The sequence below is a fragment of the Centrocercus urophasianus genome, unplaced genomic scaffold (genome assembly GCF_019232065.1).
Source record: "Centrocercus urophasianus isolate 14NV4802_14NV808 unplaced genomic scaffold, USGS_Curo_1.0 seq_21, whole genome shotgun sequence".
Taxonomy (NCBI): Eukaryota; Metazoa; Chordata; class Aves; order Galliformes; family Phasianidae; genus Centrocercus; species Centrocercus urophasianus.
Genome location: NW_024884767.1, coordinates 8,844,807 through 8,861,853, shown reverse-complemented (window position 1 = coordinate 8,861,853; position 17,047 = coordinate 8,844,807). Strand labels below are relative to the sequence as shown.

At 44.1% G+C, this 17,047-nt stretch overlaps 1 protein-coding gene across 1 annotated transcript in view; it reads left to right on the top strand.

Moving 5' to 3' along the window:
- Positions 1-11,055: 11,055 nt before the first annotated feature.
- The window catches only part of NRG1 (neuregulin 1), a 169,094-nt gene continuing 163,102 nt past the window's right edge, over positions 11,056-17,047 (top strand). The window contains exon 1 of the mRNA XM_042822928.1: positions 11,056-11,082. The gene's annotated coding sequence lies outside the window, so the exon portion shown is untranslated. The remainder of the gene's footprint in view (positions 11,083-17,047) is intronic.

Below are 17,047 nucleotides of genomic sequence, written 5' to 3'. Positions count from 1 at the left end.
AACTGCTTTGCTGATACTTAATTATTTTAATTTTACTACAGTAACTCTTGCTAGGTAATTATCCTCTCCAAACTAGTCCAGCTTTTTTTTCTATCTCTCGTCACTTTGCTCAGGACATTCACTCATTTCTTATTTTTGCCAAGACACTGGGATCTGTGTCAATGTTTCTTATTATTTTCTTGAGGTGTCCCTGGCCATCAGACACTTCATCAGATTCTTTAATATCTTTTGCATCCCGTTGCTGCAGACAAGTCATGCACCTGCTGGACCATCTGCATTTGCAGGCTGCATTTCAGCCTACACACACCAGAGATTTCTTTATCCATTACTTCACACTTTGTTAATGGGTATCTGTCTATAAAGAGAGGCTCTAGTGAGGTTTCGATCCAAGGCTGGACCAAGACCTTTCAGAAGCAAAGGCAAAAATGATTTTGCATCCTGCTCTTAAGTCCAAAGTGCTCCATCTCTACCTCCAGGAGATGAAAGGAGCATGTAGGAAAACCTGGAGGGCAGTGTGGCACGCCAAATTTTGCCCACCCTGCTCCAGAGGAATGGGAGGTCTGAGACAGTACAGGGCATCAGCCAGCCCAGATTTTCAGAGTTGTAGTACCGAGCTGGGGAGAGATGGGACTGTTCTTTCCCTGCCAATGTCTTGCCTGCTCCCTTGCCTTGCATCATGTTAGCTTCTTGCTCACATTTATTTAACAGCACTAAAAAGCTGCTGTAATCATCTGACACTTGCATTCATTTCTGTTATGCTGTTTATTTCTTTCTGCCTGTCAAAAATCAGCCTGCTGAGGGCAGTTGTTCTAAAGGCTTACTGTACACTCCAGCAAAACATCCATCTTTTCATCATTATCCCAGAGCTCTGCATTTGTGGCATTTTTTTTCCAGTGTCCTTGCAGAACAAGGACACTTGATCTGAGTACAATACCTCTGTTTTCTTTTGTTGCATACATGACTGCATCACTGAAAACCATACCACTGTCTATGATATTTGGAAGTAAATCAATTATTTTTTAAATTTTTTTTTATCCTAGGCTCCATGTCTAAGACATGAAATTAATTTAATCTTGGATACATGTTTCACCGGCTTCAAACAGAATCAAAGATTTAGCAATACTGAATGAAAAGGCTTGAGCCATGGCTCAAGTTAAGGTACTTTCTGTTAACTCTTACTGGAGCTCATTGAAATTGTGCATTCCCTATGGATACTGTTCTTGGATAACTTTCTTGCTCAGTCTCACAAGGGCAATCCTTTGGAGAGTTTGAGGCCTTTTATTGGTCAGTGTCCCTTGGCAACTGACACTTTGTCAAGAAATTTCACAAAAATCTCTTTCTTAATTTTATTCCTGTAATATTTTGGTATCCCTAGTGCTGGTATCCCTATCTTGGTGTCTGTGCCTCAGTAATTGATATACCCCAGAACATTTTAAGGTACTTTTGACACCTCCCACTTTTCAGTGACAGTTTCCTACCAAATCATCAGGATTTGCTTGACTCTGTTCTCTTTGCTTTTGCCATAGTGTATTTTACTCTTTCACAGTTGAAGTGACAGACTAAAGAAAGCTGACAGCTAGTAAGTGGGTGACTTTCATTCACCTCACTGGAGAATGAAACCTTGGTGAAGAAGGAATAGTAAATAACCCTTAACACAGAACAGAAGTCAGTATGCTGACTGAAAAAAAGTGGTGCCTGTCAGTCCCATTATTAAATTCACACCCTGTTTTCAATTTATGTGTTGGCTTCCTATCTGGAAACTCAGGCATATAGCTGAGATAGTGCCTCTGCATTAACAAGTTCTCTGCAGCGTGTGTGACAGACAGTTCAAGAGCAAACTATAGGTTTAAGTGTGTTTGCTTAATGGGCCAGCTCACAACTATACGTAGTGATCAATTTAGCAAATAATCATTATGTGTTCTCCCTTCTAATGGGCATACCATCAGTCCTCCCGTGAGTTATTTAGAACAGCCAAAAGTCTGAACTTGTGGAATAGCATATTTGTTGTTGACTTCAACTCATGAATAAACTTGCAGAGGAATTTCTATTAAATGCATTATTTTTCTGCTTTTTTATTTTTTATTTTATTTTTTAGGTGATCCTACCATTTTCAGCACTTTGCTAGCAAGCTGTACAGGCCTAGAATATTCAGGGTATCAGGATTCCTGTCTTGGCTCAGTTTTGAATGTTTTATGAGTCAATAAAACCACTTGAAAGAATTTAGTGTCACAGGCACCACACATTTTATTCCCTGACAACTGAGTCCTGCATTGTTTTCCTAAGGTTAGGATTAATGAAGGTTTTTAAAAAACTTTGCCCTACAGGGAAGCACCCAGATCCCAGTTATTTGTATTTTTAAGGACTGAAACTTGGCAGCCAGGGCACAGCTTGTAGGATTTTTTCAGTGATCCAAAAGAACCCCAAACAAACACGTATTTAGGTCTTCAAGTGTGCTGAAGTACTGCACTTACTGGGACCTGCGTGGCCCTGCAGCATCCCTGGAGTCTTATTCTGTGTGTGTGTGTGCATGTGACTGTGAGCCCTGAGGATCTGGACAGAATTTTGTCCAAAGAGTATTTTACAAAAGTTTTATCGACAGAGGAAGTCACACCAGTCTGATTACATGAAACAACTTACAGTGCCGGGGGTCTCCAGCAGGACTCACCACTTCCTTTAAAAAGGGAGGAATTAGTCAGCAAACTACAACTCTATTTGCTATCTGCATTAAACTAGAACTCATCTGGAAACAGTCATGATGTGTTAAGGCCAAATTTTCAGAAGTGTAAATCACTATTTCCATAGACTTCAAAGGAACTGAATCGGTTTTCCACCCTCAGGGATCTGACCTCTGTTTATTTTTTTCAACATTTGCACTGTGTTCACTACCTTCCTTACCCTGCCTTTTGCGAGACAAAGTTATACTTAGCCCTATCTCAAATGTTTCATGCTGAATTCAATTTTCCCACCTCCACCAAGCAACCTGCAGTACTTCATTCATGTTTTTGCACAGCCATGAAAGCAAAAAAGAAGACCCTTTAAAATGTCACTGCAATGTTCCCTTGGCAATTGTTCAGTAGAGAGATAGCTTAGTGATTTCTGATGTGCCAAAACAAAGAAACAGGAGAAAGTGACAATGGAGGTCCCATCACTCTGATCGTAAAAGAGCAACAGGGAAATGCGACTTCACACCTTGTCTCTATATATGCAGGAAAACAGAAAAAGAAAGTATTTAATCTGTGAAGAGAAGACAAATTCCTATAAACGGCTCAGAATCAGCGTTCCCTTACAGATAACTGTAGTCACCAGGTGCTTTTAGAAATATGACAAAGATCATTGCTGATCTGAAACCCCAGGCCACTTGCCAAATGGTATGCGAAGTACAATAACATAAAAGTGGTGATTAAAGGTCAAGCCAAAGGCCAGTCCAGCTGAACACCCAGTTTATAGTGATGGCCAGAAGCGGACTCCTGGAGCAGACAAGTAGCAACAAGGCACATATAGAGTAGTTTTCCTCATCCATGCTTCCAGCCTGATGCTTTGTTCTTAAGGTAACTGCAGAGCAGATGTATTTCGGGGTGCATTTTTTACCCAATAGGTGGCAGGCTTCAGAGAATGCAGCCTGACAGAGTTCTACTCTGGCCAATCTGCAGGAAACACCCGACCTCCTCCTTACAGACCATGGTACTGCATTTTACACAGATTCAAAACATTATTTTTGAAGGCTTGAAATAACCGAATTTCCCTGGGCTTTAATTTATCACTTGACTAGTTTCTCATTTAACCTTTCACTTCAATCCTTATTTCACAGTGTGAAATGATACCCCTGCACACCATATTTCTCTTTTTGAAGCGAGCCTACCAAAATTATCTTCTGCTTGGCTGTGATGGGAAGTGTATCCACCTTCTGAAACAACTTGGTGAAAACAAGGTATTACTAAAAAAAAAAAAAGAAAAGAAAAAAGTTTCAGTTGAGAAAATTTGACTGCAGTAGAGTTTTATCAGAGAGATTTTAACCGAAGTTGTGCTTACCTATAAAGGCCATGAAAATTTTCTGAAGGAGCCTTTCCCAAACCCTATTTCTCAAAGGTACATAAGCCTGTGCCTTAAGCAAAGGAGTTGCCATAGAAATGCTTGTACGCTCAGTAAGATGACTGCTAAATCAGGGATTTAAACACACAGTAATTAATCACACAAACTATAGCTTGAGCTAAACTATTGGGATTTGCTATATATTTCTTATACACACAGTGCACAGTAGGGAAGTTTACTAATGGTTCAGAATTTAATTAACTACATCTTAATTATTTTGTTGGTTGAAAGACCTTAAGAGAAAGGTGGAGTGACTGTACTTGCTTTCTAACAGGGTATTCACTTCTGCTTACGATTTCAGTAAAAAGAGTTATGGAGAACACAAAGCCCACAAAGAGACTCCCCTCCCCTGTGCAGTGTATTTTTGCTTACTGCTGTTCATTTAGCACCATGGGCTGCAAGATCTGCAGCTGAATCACAGCAGTTCTGAATTTGCTGAATCCTGAATGAATGTGGTGAGGTACGTGGATGGAAGAAGTCTCATCCTTTGTATTGTGTATTAATGGGGAAAAAAAAAAACAACTATTACTGCATTTAAAAACAGAACATTTAGCTGATATCTCCGTAGAATGCATTGAAAAAAATCATACATCTGTGTGCCTGCCTTATGGTATGCTTAGGAATGGAAGAATATGCTTGGTATATCCACACACTGACCCAGAGGCAGAGGAAGCATGGCAGTGGCTAGAATGCTCACATGAAGGAAAGTGTGGTCTGAATTCCATTTTCTGCTTTCTTATGTATTCTACTGGTGCAAAATCTGTGGCCTGAGTACCTAAGTGCCTGGGTAACTTCAGAGGTAAGGGAGATGTGCATTTATATATTTATATCCCTCCAGACAGATGAAGGAACCTGATCTTGGACTTCTCCTACTCAGGGAGAAGGCATTTTTACCACTGACTGTTACTATAGACAGAAAGGAAGAAGTGTACCCTGTTGCCATTCTCTTCCTACAGCATTTTATTTTTTTTTTTTTTCTCCTAATATTTTCGTTCCAATTTTGGTCTGAGAAAGTATTGGAAAGTCCTAAGCTTCACCCAGACATCTGGTTGTATTGTTAATCTTTCTAACACATAACTTGGGTGGGTGTCTGCTTAGCAGACGTCGCATGAATCCCACTGCCAGGCATTGAGCAGTCACAGCGCTGTGTAAATGGAGGGCCTGTGTGCCTGCTTCAGGGTACTCTGTTGATCACCAGATCATTTTGAGTTTGGAGCCACAAAGAGGAGAGCTGTTACATCTAAATGCTTTCTCCTTTCTAACTCCTTTCCGTCTTTGATAAAGAAAGAGACTTCTAGATTCCCCACGTGACCACAGGGGTGTTTTGGAGACCAGATACCATGCAGATTGTGTTCCACTGAGATAATCTCATGAATAAGGCTGTTGCAGCTTTGTTTGGCAGCACAGGCAAAACACACTTAAGTATACTTGGGCTGGACTGATTGACTCCAGAGGGAAGCTGATTGATCCACAGGCTCTGTGGGGTAAAGGTAGCCTGAAGCTGAGCCCTTGCAGACCCTTTAGGTTCAGCCAGTGATTTGGTCCATGACACTGGAATAATAATGTACCATGGTTAACTGCCTCCCATCAGGAGCACCCTTTTGCTCTTGCAGAAGGGTGGAGTTCTGTACTGGTGATTGCCCATTGGGCAGAGGAGGGGGTCACAAGGAGGGTGGGAAGGGCCACAGCACCATCCACCTTGCAGAGGAGTGAACTAGACAAAACACAGTAACACCTGCAGCTCTTGTCAGCTCAGAGGCAGAGGCAGCTTGACTGCAGCCTCTGGGCAAAGTAAAGCTTTTGAGTACATGGGTGCAGCCTTCAAAGGTGCTGGGACTGTTGTACCTTCTGGCACGCTGCCACAGAGGTGAGGGATGTGTGCTGGCCTATTATGAGGCACAGACCACCATGGATTCATGCCCATAGAGCACTGGTCTAATCTGGAAGGCCTATGTGTTCCCTGTGGGTGCATCAGGATAACAGGAATTACCATCAGTCTGGGTCCAGAACAGATGAGCTCTTAAAGGGAATTTGTCGAACCACCATAAAGCTTTGTTTCGGCATTTTTAATCAGAAGTGAGTTTAATGTGATTAGACTTAATTAGCCACCCAAGTGAATTGGTCTGAACTTAAACATTTTTATTTTGTCCTGAGTGAGAGCATCTGCACAAAAATTAAATGAATTCTCAATAAATATAAAATAAATTTTAGTACATTGTGATGAGAGCACAATGAGAGGATGAAACACCCATCAGTGGGATCACACCACTGTATGAGAGATCTCTCAGTCTCTCAGTGCTGGAGTTTACTGCCTTGTAAACTGGCCTGCTAAAATTACCCTCTGAACAGATTTTCACTTACTACATCTGTTAATTTGGTAGATTGTCAGGGGTCACATTTGTGATTATAACATGATAATATTTAGTCCAGGAAGAAACATCCTCAAGTTGTGCCAGGGGAGGACTGGGGATTAGGAATAAGTTCTTCAAGGAGTGTGCAGTTAGACACTGAAGTGGGATGCCCAGGGAAGTGGTGGAGTAACCATCCCTGCGGGTATCTAAGAGACATATGGATACAGCATTTAGGGATGTGATTTTGTGATGGAGTTAGTAGTGTTAGGTGATGGCCTGACTCAATGAGCATTAGAGTCTTTTCCATCCTAAATGGTTGGATGGTTCTATGTTTTTCAGTAGCCTGTAGAAATTTCACACTGATACATCTTTAAAGAAGATAAAGCCTATGTCCACTATGCTTTTCTCTTTCATTCATTCCACCTTGCATGTTAACATCACTAGCACTTGTGATTAGAAGATCTAAAAAGTTCTGAAACTGTAAATTTTAAAGTATCCGTATCTCTTGTTGTGATAGTTTCCTGAACTATGAGTCCATAAAAGTTGTTGGTAAATTGGAGACTATCAGTTCTTGTTTGTAGCAACATATATACAGACACATGTACAAACAACTCCAAAGTGTGCCATTTCCTGAACATAGACGTTAATGGGACGTCATCACCTGTCACGATCGCTGATGTTGCCGAAGATGTTGGTTTGTCAGCTTGACCTTTAAACTGCTCTTAGGATACTTTTGTGTAATCAAGATTTGCATCTTCAAAAATGTCAGTTGAACAAAAGCTACTACTGTTGTCCTGACTCAGCTGAGCAGATGTCAAAGATTTGGTACTTAGCTGCTAACATACTTTCAAGTCCAACTGAAAAAGAGAACATACTTTATTCACAGTTACAGTTAGGATACATCTTTAGCATTTATTTGCATTTATACTGATGTTGCATGCCATTTTCTTGCTGTAAGTTGAGCAGCAAAAAGTGGTTTTATTTTTATGCAGGTTTAAGGCCAAAATATGACTTACCTTCGTGTGTTTTAAGGGAAAATCAAATTTAGAAAAGGAAATCAGCAGTCCTTCAACTGCATGAAAAACAGCCTGAGACTGGGGCTAACCTTACTGACTAAGGAACCAGTTTGTGCATTTTCAATAAAAAAACGAACAATCTCTAAACACTTCTTACTCTTTTCTGTAGGGTGTTGGAATCTCAGAATGGCTGTAGCTTAGTACCCTCTGTATGAGCAGAATATTTGTAAAGAACCAAAAGAAAATCAGATTGTTGACATTTTAGTCGACTGTTTGTTACTCTGGTGGAGTCTTTATTTATTTTTGTTTACTGGCCAGTCTCATTTGCCCTGCATTGCATTTTGTTAAGATGTTTATGTAAGTGAAAAATCAGACTTAGCAGCATTCTGTGTTCACTATGCATGATGTGAACAGCTACACAAAGCCTGAAGTAGCCCAACTGCTAATAGCTGGGTGAGCTGGGGCATACAGAGCTTTGTTTCTACACTGAAAAACATTTGGATGAAGAGAGCAAGGAGATAAAAAGCTCCACATGTGGTCTCTACCTGCTACATGTTGGTGAGAAGTGGACAGCTCTCTTCTACCTGCCCTATAATGAAGTGATGTGTGTGCTAATTTGACTTCTGTTCCACAGGTATCTCTGTAATCTTTAGCAGGCCATGCAACACATCTGAGATATGGTTCTTACTGCAAGGAAAAGTCATAAAGGATCACATTCCTCTATTTCAGGAAGTCCAAAATGGCCTTTGAATGTGGGAACTGATCAAGTGCTCTAGGGTCTCTAGACTGAACTATGCTGTAGCAGTTCAAAATACTGTGCTATGCTGCATGTTTTCTGATCAGCTTCTGTCAAGCCCACCTTCTGTCAAGTCCACAATGGAGGGGGAAAAAGACATTTATTTTTTTTTATTAAACACGTTGTTAAGTTAGTTGCTACCAACTTTGATAAGGCACCTCACAGCTGGCAGCACAAAAGGAAAAGAGACAGACTTTGGTGTTAGAAATCTGCGTCTCTTGCAGCGTGCAGAAGTAAATCTCACCTTTTTGCTGCAGATCTGTGATGCATTGCCTAAAATTAATCACGTTCTTCCCTCTGGAAATAATAGTCTTACTTTAGGGACAGATTCTTGGTATGTTTTCCCAATAAACGACTCCAATTTCTGGTAGAGACAGTGCCAGGTAGTCAGGAATTTGGCATTTATTTAATTTTTGGTCTATCTCCAGACTCCTGGGGTCTTCCCATTGTAACACACACTACAAAAAAGCCAGTGATGGCAGCCCAGACCATGTTCTGCTCAGGGCTCTGCTGATAACTATCCGGGATGATAATCTAATAGTAGTAGTGAGCGTATCGTGAAGGTAATGTTTACCTTGAGCACACAAGCTCCGCAGAGCACAGAAGCCAGGTCATAGCGAGATTATTTAACAGCACACTGTCACCGAGCAGCGCCTCACACTCAGCGGTGGAGGGCTCCCTCCTTGCTGAGTAGTGACCCCTTAAGGAGAAATCGAGCCACTGCCGCAGGTAGTACGGCCGCCGGCTGCACCGAGCTGTGCTGTGCTGTGAGATTCGCGTTCTGTCCCCTCCTCGCCTGGTTTATTTCTTCATTCTCAGTTCAGCACATTTACGAAAGGATGTTATAACACCGCGTATTAAGAAATAAAATAATAATTATAATAATAATTGTTGCTGAGCTGTGCTCAGCAGCAGGTATCTTCTAGAACTTTTGGGGTCAAGAATTGTCCCCATGTCCCTTTTGTGTGCGTGCATGTGTTCTGATTCGTTCACTGATGCTGCACCACCCAGACATTTTGATGTCTATTTCTTTGCTTTACTGCTTTGCAGTCAATGTTGTCCGCCTCTCTTACTTTACCACATGGAACAGATCTGGGGTTGGTTTTCTTTCTTTTTTTTTTTTTTTCCTATTGTTGTTATTGGTACCAAAGTCCAAACTGAAGTCCCAGTATCAGTGGTTAACCACAGCTTCCTTCCAAAGCTTCTTGCTCCAGGGCAATATCTGGAAAAACTGAACCCTAAAACTTTCAGTCAGAGCAGATAAGAATTTAGCATGCACTGGTTCTGGAGTATTGTTGGGATCTAACTCGGCAAGATTTTTTAATTTTAATTTTTATTTTTATTTTTAATCAACTGCCACTGAAAAACAGCTCTGTAGCATCTTTCATACATGGTGTATGTTCCAAATCTTTCTGCAGAGTGAAGGACACATAGAACAGTCTCCTCAAGAATCAGTCGCTAAGAACTGCTAAGTTGCAATCCTCGATTTAGGCTCTGATCCTATTTGTTCTTCCACACTGCATGACCTTTCCAAGCCTATGTGGAAAACCTTCTTTTGAGCCGTTTCAAGCAGTTTGTGCGGATCCCTTCTGTAACTTCTCAGAGTATCATGTTTCCTGCCTAATGGTGCAATTACCTGCACCAGCAGGGAACGTGCCTCACATTAGCCAAGTAACTACACTAAGATTCTTGGACAAGTTTTAAGAGATGACAGAGAAGTTCAGATCGGTGTATTTCCACTGCCGCCCGTACTTCAGAGCTCTCTCAGGGAAGGCTGCGCCGGGTGCGCTGTCATGTAGGAGCAGCTTTACCTGACCCACTCTCGCTCACCTCCCTGCGGTGCGGGGCTTAGCACGGTGCCACAGCGCACGGGTGGGAACGGATCCGCACTGCCAGCGCCCGCCGCTGTGGGATCTTCCCGTGGCAGGACCCCCGCTCTCGGCACCAGGTGCAGCACTGCACTCCAGCCTTGCAAATCCCCTTTTCCCAGAGCATCCGCCGCAGCCGGGGGGTGGCACCGCCGCTAAACCCCGCAGGAAGCTACAGCTTAAGCAGGTGCGTAATGGGAGCACGCAAGCACCCTGAGGACTTACCGCAGCTGCACCCGCCTTTCGCTCCCCCCCGCCCCGCGCCTCCCAGCGAGGCCCCCGCCTCTCCTCCGGACCTGCCGCAGGTCGTCTGCCGGCAAAGCCGCCCGCCTTCGCGGCGAGCGCGGTGCTCTGCCGGCCGGCGGGGCGGCCTCGGGCTGCAGCACCCGCCCCGACCCCCGCCCCGTCCTGTCCTGCCCTGCCCCGCCGGGACCGCAGTGCCTGCGTCCTCCCCGGGGCCTGGGCCGTGCAGGCTCCTCCCGAGAGCAAGCGTGTGGTGCCCGGGGCGGGCACTGGAGCGGCGTGTGCCGAGGGGGTGTGTATGTGGGCTGGAGTTTATTATTATTATTATTGTCATTAGGAAAGAAAGAAAAGGGGGGGGGGGGGGGAAGAGGGGTGGCGGCGGAGCGGGGGGGGGGGGGGGTGTGAAACAAAAAAAAAAAAAAGGCCCGGAGAGGAGTTTCCAAAAACTTCCAAGGAACTCGTTGCTCCAAGTCTCAGGCGGCGGCAGCGGGCGAGAGCGATGCTGGAGCCGCGGGAGCTCCGAGAGTCGACGGCGGCGGCGGCGGCGGAGGGGCCGGCCGCGGGGACGGCGGCGGCAACCGCGGAGAGCGCGGGGCCGCCCGGAGCCGGGATGGTCGAGAAGAAGAAAGACGGCAAAGGCAGGAAGGGGAAGAAAGGCAAAGGGCCCGGCAAGAAGCCCGCTCCCACGGAGGAGGGCCAGGCACCCGGCTCCTCCACAGGTAAGCTCTCGGCAGGTGCGGGGGCCGCCTGCGTGGATCCACCGCTCTCTTCCCGGCAGACGCGGGGCCGCTCGCAGCGGGCGCTGCTGCCCCAGCTCCCGTCCCGGTCGGTCCCGCCGGGGGCTGCCCGCGGAGCGGCGTGGTCGGAGCTGCTCGGCTGCCCGAGCGGAGCCGGTCTGCAGCCCTCCCTCCCGCCGACCCCGGAACCCTGAGCGGCTCTCGGCCAGCTGTTGCTCTTCTCTTTTCTTTCTTTATTCTTTTTTGCTTTTTTCCTTTTTCTTTTTTTTTTTTTTTTTTTTCTTTTTTTCTTTTTTTCTCCCCAGCGATGGCGGTGGTAGTGCATATCTCCCGTTACAAAACGCGTTTTCTCCCCCTTTCCTTCCCCTGGAATCACTTAGCTGAGTTGAACAGATGGCAAACTTTCGTGCCGGGTATTTTGTTTAAACTTGAAGCTATTTACTCAGGGATGATCAGAGAGGACCTTTTGCTCGTTTTGCAGCACGTGTTGTTTGTCTTATGCCGCTTCCGTATTACATGCAGGGGTTTGTGCCATTAAGACCCTAATTGTAGGTGTGCACAGGCTCAGGACTCTGCAGACCTACCCAAAGGCAGGGTTGCAGCCGTGCAAGCTGCCTCACTCAGCCAAACGCCTCAGTCAGTGAAGACTCCTTAGTGCTGTACAAGTACATGATGCTTTTCCTAAAGTGCTCATCCACCTAGTTTATCAGAAGGTGCATGCGTAGAGAGAGTTTTTGCAGCAGCAACATGTGCCTGGAGTTTTTGGTCAGACTGTCTATTTGAATTCTTTGTTGCTGGTGGGAAATTATTTTAAAAGAGCAGAGTCAGTTGCCTGATTTGGCTGTTTATTTGCTTTTTTATTCCACTAAATGGAGAAACAGAAAGCCCCAAGGGGCTAATTTCTTTAAATATACCTGAGTTAATTCTGCTTAGTGCATCATGGCAAACGTGATGCAGCTCTAGACTTTAATCACCAGTCCTCAGGGAGGATGTGTGTGATTCAGACACAGCAGTTATCCCTTTGGGCTAATAATCTTTAAAAACTTTCTCTGCTCAGGGCATCCTCTTCTCTGTGCCTCTTTAGAGACAGATATCCGCTCCCCCGATATCACACCCCATTCACCCAGCTTCTGCTCAGCGATGAGCATAAACGAAAAACGGAGAGAGCAGGGGAGTTTTCCATTGGTACACCAGGTTGAGGACGAACTCTTCGTTTGACTTCTTACTGTCTCTCTCTCTCAATCCATTAGGAGTCTGTCTCTTGAAGCATTAAAACCTTTGGCAGACTTATCAGTCACAGCTGGGGTATTTGGGGTGTTCGGGATTTTCTGTTTGTTTTAGGGGTTGACATAGAAAACATGAGGATGGTAAACATGCTGGAGGATTTATGACAGGAAATCACTGTCAAGAGAATATAAGAGAGGTAAACTTCTGACTGTATGCTCCTCAGGGTCCTGCCATGTCCCATCCCATTCTTGTAGGAGAGCTCTCCGCTCTGTGGGCAGCTTGCTGCCTCTAGCAGAGCAGGGCTGCTGTATGTATGAGAGGCATGGGCAGTCTCTGGTGGCTGGGGCAGGAGGTGCAGCTTCCTTGGGTTGGGCAGTTGTGCCAGCCAGTGGGGAGAATGAGAAAGAACTGCCAAACCAGAGGGGCTATTACTGGGCAAATCAGCCATTCTGAGTCTGAACTAGACAGAGGTTTTGGGACCTCGTGGGGAAATCAGAGTAATAAGAGTATGGAGGATGCGCTGGCATTTATCACCTGGAGTTTGGGTATTTGCATCTATCTCTGGTGCTGTGGTCTGAGCATGTCTGCCATGGAAAGTGTTTTGCCTGAAATGCTGGATGGTGGCAAGTGTAGTCTGAGGTTCACCAAAAGAGGGTTAAATCTAGGCAAAGCCTGGGTTCTCAGGCTTTGCTAAAAGTCCTGAGAGCTTGCATACTGCCAAGCCAAAATACGACAGTGTTTTAAACAGAAAGAGTCCAGTTTTCTGGCAAGTGTTTAACTCAGTTTTCCAAAGTGCCAGGATGTTTTTGCTGGTATGAAAGAGTACCGCCTTCATCCATACCTGACATTACTAGTCAAAAGTTTCCTGTGTGGGCAAGAACTGTGCATTCTTCTACCTTATGTAATTAAAATCCCACTCCTTCTGAGATGAGTGCGTGCGGTAATTCGCGTGCGTAGCTGAGTTGTGTGCAGTGATTGCAGGTACAGTATCTAATGAGAAGATTGAAATACAGTGTAAGACATCTCTGTACATTTGACTCACAAAGAAATAATGTCATGCTGATGACGTTGCATTTATAAACCATAACTACCTTCTTTTTTTGTGGATATTTTCTGTTTTGGGGAAGCTTAGAAAATGAATTAGTTCTTCAGAAGAGAAAGACTAGTTAGGTTGGTTAATGCACAGTGTAGTAGAGCAGAAGTTCTGCATTTCAAGCATCTGGCTTCTTTTCTCTCTGATCAAGCACATCAGAGCTCAAATTAATGATTGGACTACACACATTGACTAACGTTGTGTTCTGGCAATGATATGAAGACCTCCCGACTTTGGTAAAACCACAGTTTCTCCTTTTCAGTGATACTGTTTTGCAGTGAGATATTAAGCACCTGATGATCAGTGAGTGTGCTTAGAATGTGCAGCTGAAGAGGTAATGGAAGAGTTTTATTTTTTAGTGCCCTACTTTCTTAAATGAAAGTATATCAAGAATTGCTGTTTTCTGTGCTGCATTCTGCTCTATCAGTAGTTTACCTCCTCCACTCATGGGCTTCCTTCCATGTGAAAAAACAGCACCTTACAACCAAGTTTTACCATCTGTGCACTAGCACAAAAGTCTTTATTTTTTTGTTTATGGCTGTTTTCCTGATTGTAGCTTCAATAGGCTTAATTTGCTTATTTCATGTTTCCTTTCAGTGTCTTGTCAAGAAGCGTTCATATACTGGAAAACAGATACAAGATTAAGAATCATCTTTATTATTTTAAAAAGTGGATGTACGAAAGATGTTTCTTTGCTACATTCTCTCACTAATAATTAGGGAGCTCCAGAACTCCTGTTAGAGAAGATGCTTAATTATTTAAATATATATATATATATATACATATATATATATATATATATATATGTATATAAGCAGGCTTGGCCTGTACTGCTCGGCTATGCATTGGCAATACAGAACAAAAAATCATGTTTTCCATTATCCAGGTGGAATCTGAGCTCTGGGCTTGGTAACAAAAGCTTGGGCTTGGTTTCTTAGTCACAAAAATTATGTAAAAGAACAATTTCCCCTCACTTCAAATGATCTTGAACAAATTGATTGCTTGCATGAAGTCCAAAGTGATCATATCTTCCTTCAGCTGGGCAGTCCAGGCTATGGTAAGTACAGAGAGTGGAAAACTGAGGAGGGAGTATTAAGAATTGACAGAAGCTTCCAGCTTTTCTCCAAATGATTTCACTGATGTGCTGTGCCAGCTGAGTGTGCAGACAGGCTTAACAAATCTGCCTGGTTTCTCAGGGCGCTCTCAGTGTGCTTCAAGTGCCAGGGCAGAGAAACCCCATGCATGGAAACTGAAATTGTGATGTGCTGCCTCCAGACCTGCCCTCACCTAGGCACTGCTCCTGTCTCAGAGTGCTGTTACAGCGCTTGTCAGAAGTCTGGTACTGGGCCCACCATAGAATAGTGGTATCATTAATGTTGGAAAAGACCTCTGGAATCACCATGTCCAACCAGCAGCCCACACCACGCCCACTAACCACATCCCTCAGTGCCAAATCACACAGTTCTTGGACGCCTCTAGGGATGGTAACTTCACCACCTCCCTGTGCAGCCTGTGCCTCTGCATCACCACTATTTCTGAGAAGAAAGTTTCCTAATATCCAACCATGTCAGCTCTTGAATGTTCTGCCACATTGACCTCGGTTTCGGACCCCATAAAGTGGTGCTAGTGAGGTGACAGAAAATAATCAGTTTGGGGAAAATCCCTCTGTGGAAGACCTGTGTAAAGCAGGTGGTGCACCAGTACATGGCTGCCCAGCCTCATTGTCAAGTGCTTTGAAGAGGCTTCAGGGCTTGAGTAGACAGAGAATGAAGACCATGAGCTATTCCTAAGAACACCTTGATGGGTGTAAAGATTGAGCAGCAGACTCTGGGTTTTGCCAGCCACTCTTTAGTTCAGCAGCAATGGCAGGAGTAGCAGGGGTCTGTAAGCAGCTGGTGCAGGAAGACAAATTTGGTGTGGAGAAGAAAGATGAGAAGCAAAGATGAGTCCCAGTGATCATTTCAATGAGGTGACCTCAGAAATATGGTTCTGAACACATCTGTGTTTACAGAGCCCAGCAGAGGGAGATCAGGGTCATCGACATTGAAAATAAGTACGTCCTGGTGAGAAATTTAATGTAGTGTTGGACAAAATGCTAGAGCTTTGCAACTGCACAACGGAATAAACAGCAAGTTCAGATGGGATGAGTGCAACTGAGCATCACCTTTGACTTCATCCTGTTTGCAGGCTTAGTTGGTGGAGGAAGAAATGGCATTGGTCAGACTGAGGACAGGGCTGTGGTTCAGGGTTTGGCTGGGAGGGCTCACAGCTTAATCTGAGAATTGCTAAATTTAAGTTGATACTCAGCATTCATAAAGAAAGGTCAGGAAGCAGGTCAAGGTTTTAACAGGAACCAAAGACAAGAGCCTTGGAGATGGCATGAGAGCTGTGGTTTCTGGTAAAAGCTGTCCAATTCTAGATGAAAACCATTGTTTGGAAGGTGTGACAGCTTCTCCTGGTGTTTCTGAGCCAAAGTATTTATGCTGTACTGGTATGCCTGTAGATTTTTCTGAGAGGAAGGCCTCTCCACCTGTGTGCAGTGCATGAATGCTCCAAACATTCCATGCAATCTTCAGAGCAATTTTGAGAATGAATCCTTTAAAAAGCATGCGAGTATGTTCATGTTTTGTGAATAAATGAGATTAGTCATCATTCAATCTTTTTTGACTTAACACTGCAAGTACTACTTGACCGTAGCCATGGGAATGCAAATAAAATTGCGAGGACATACCAGTACTGTTGTCCAGTAAATACTGCCTGTGTATAGAAGGACATTCCCTATGTCAAATACATGCAGAAACCGTTCTGAACTTTGTGCAAATATTGGTGGCTGGGTAAGGCTAAAAATATTTTTTATCTTTGGTATAGAAATACCAAGATCTGCTAAGCTATGTAGGGATTTTAAAACATTAATCCCTGGCAAAGCTGAGACTCAATTCATTTTGCAGTTGTGGGCTTCTCTTCTTGGATTTCTGGAAATGCACTAACTGTAAATGAAAATAATAACAAAACAGGTTGAGGCAGCTCTCATGGGAAAAAAAAAAGGGCCAACATAGTTAATTTTTTAGAAGACTTCTTCAGCACTGTTTGAGGGAGCCACAATCACTCCACAGAGCAGCTGAGCATCCTGAGGACAGGAATGTCAACTTTAGTCACATCGGTGGCAATTTGTGGCCCTGAAAGAAAAGAGCCAAGTGCCAAACTGTGGAAAATTTTCTTGCAGCCATCTCCCTCCCCCGTCTCCTCCTTGTAATCTGTCCCTAAGCATCCGATATTCCTTTGAGGCAGGTACTTACAACCAAGAGCAAAACAGCTAAGAACAATCGTCTTGCAGAGTGTCAGAAGCTCTGGAAATGCTACAAATTCTTACCAAATCAGTGTTTTGTTAACACTCCAAAAGTAACAAGAGTGAATGTGCCTTTAACAGTACTGATAGTTTATCATGTTCCGTTATGATACAAGAAAACAAACCAAGTGTCAATATTTTGTGTGAGTCATTCTAGCTGCACAAAGGACTGCCTCACTGTGCTTAAAGTATTTCAGTTAACCCTCCGTTGCTCCCGCAAATACCCTGGGTGGCTGGGGGGGGAGAAGTGGGGGGGGGGGAGGGCTGAAAGAAATTATTCC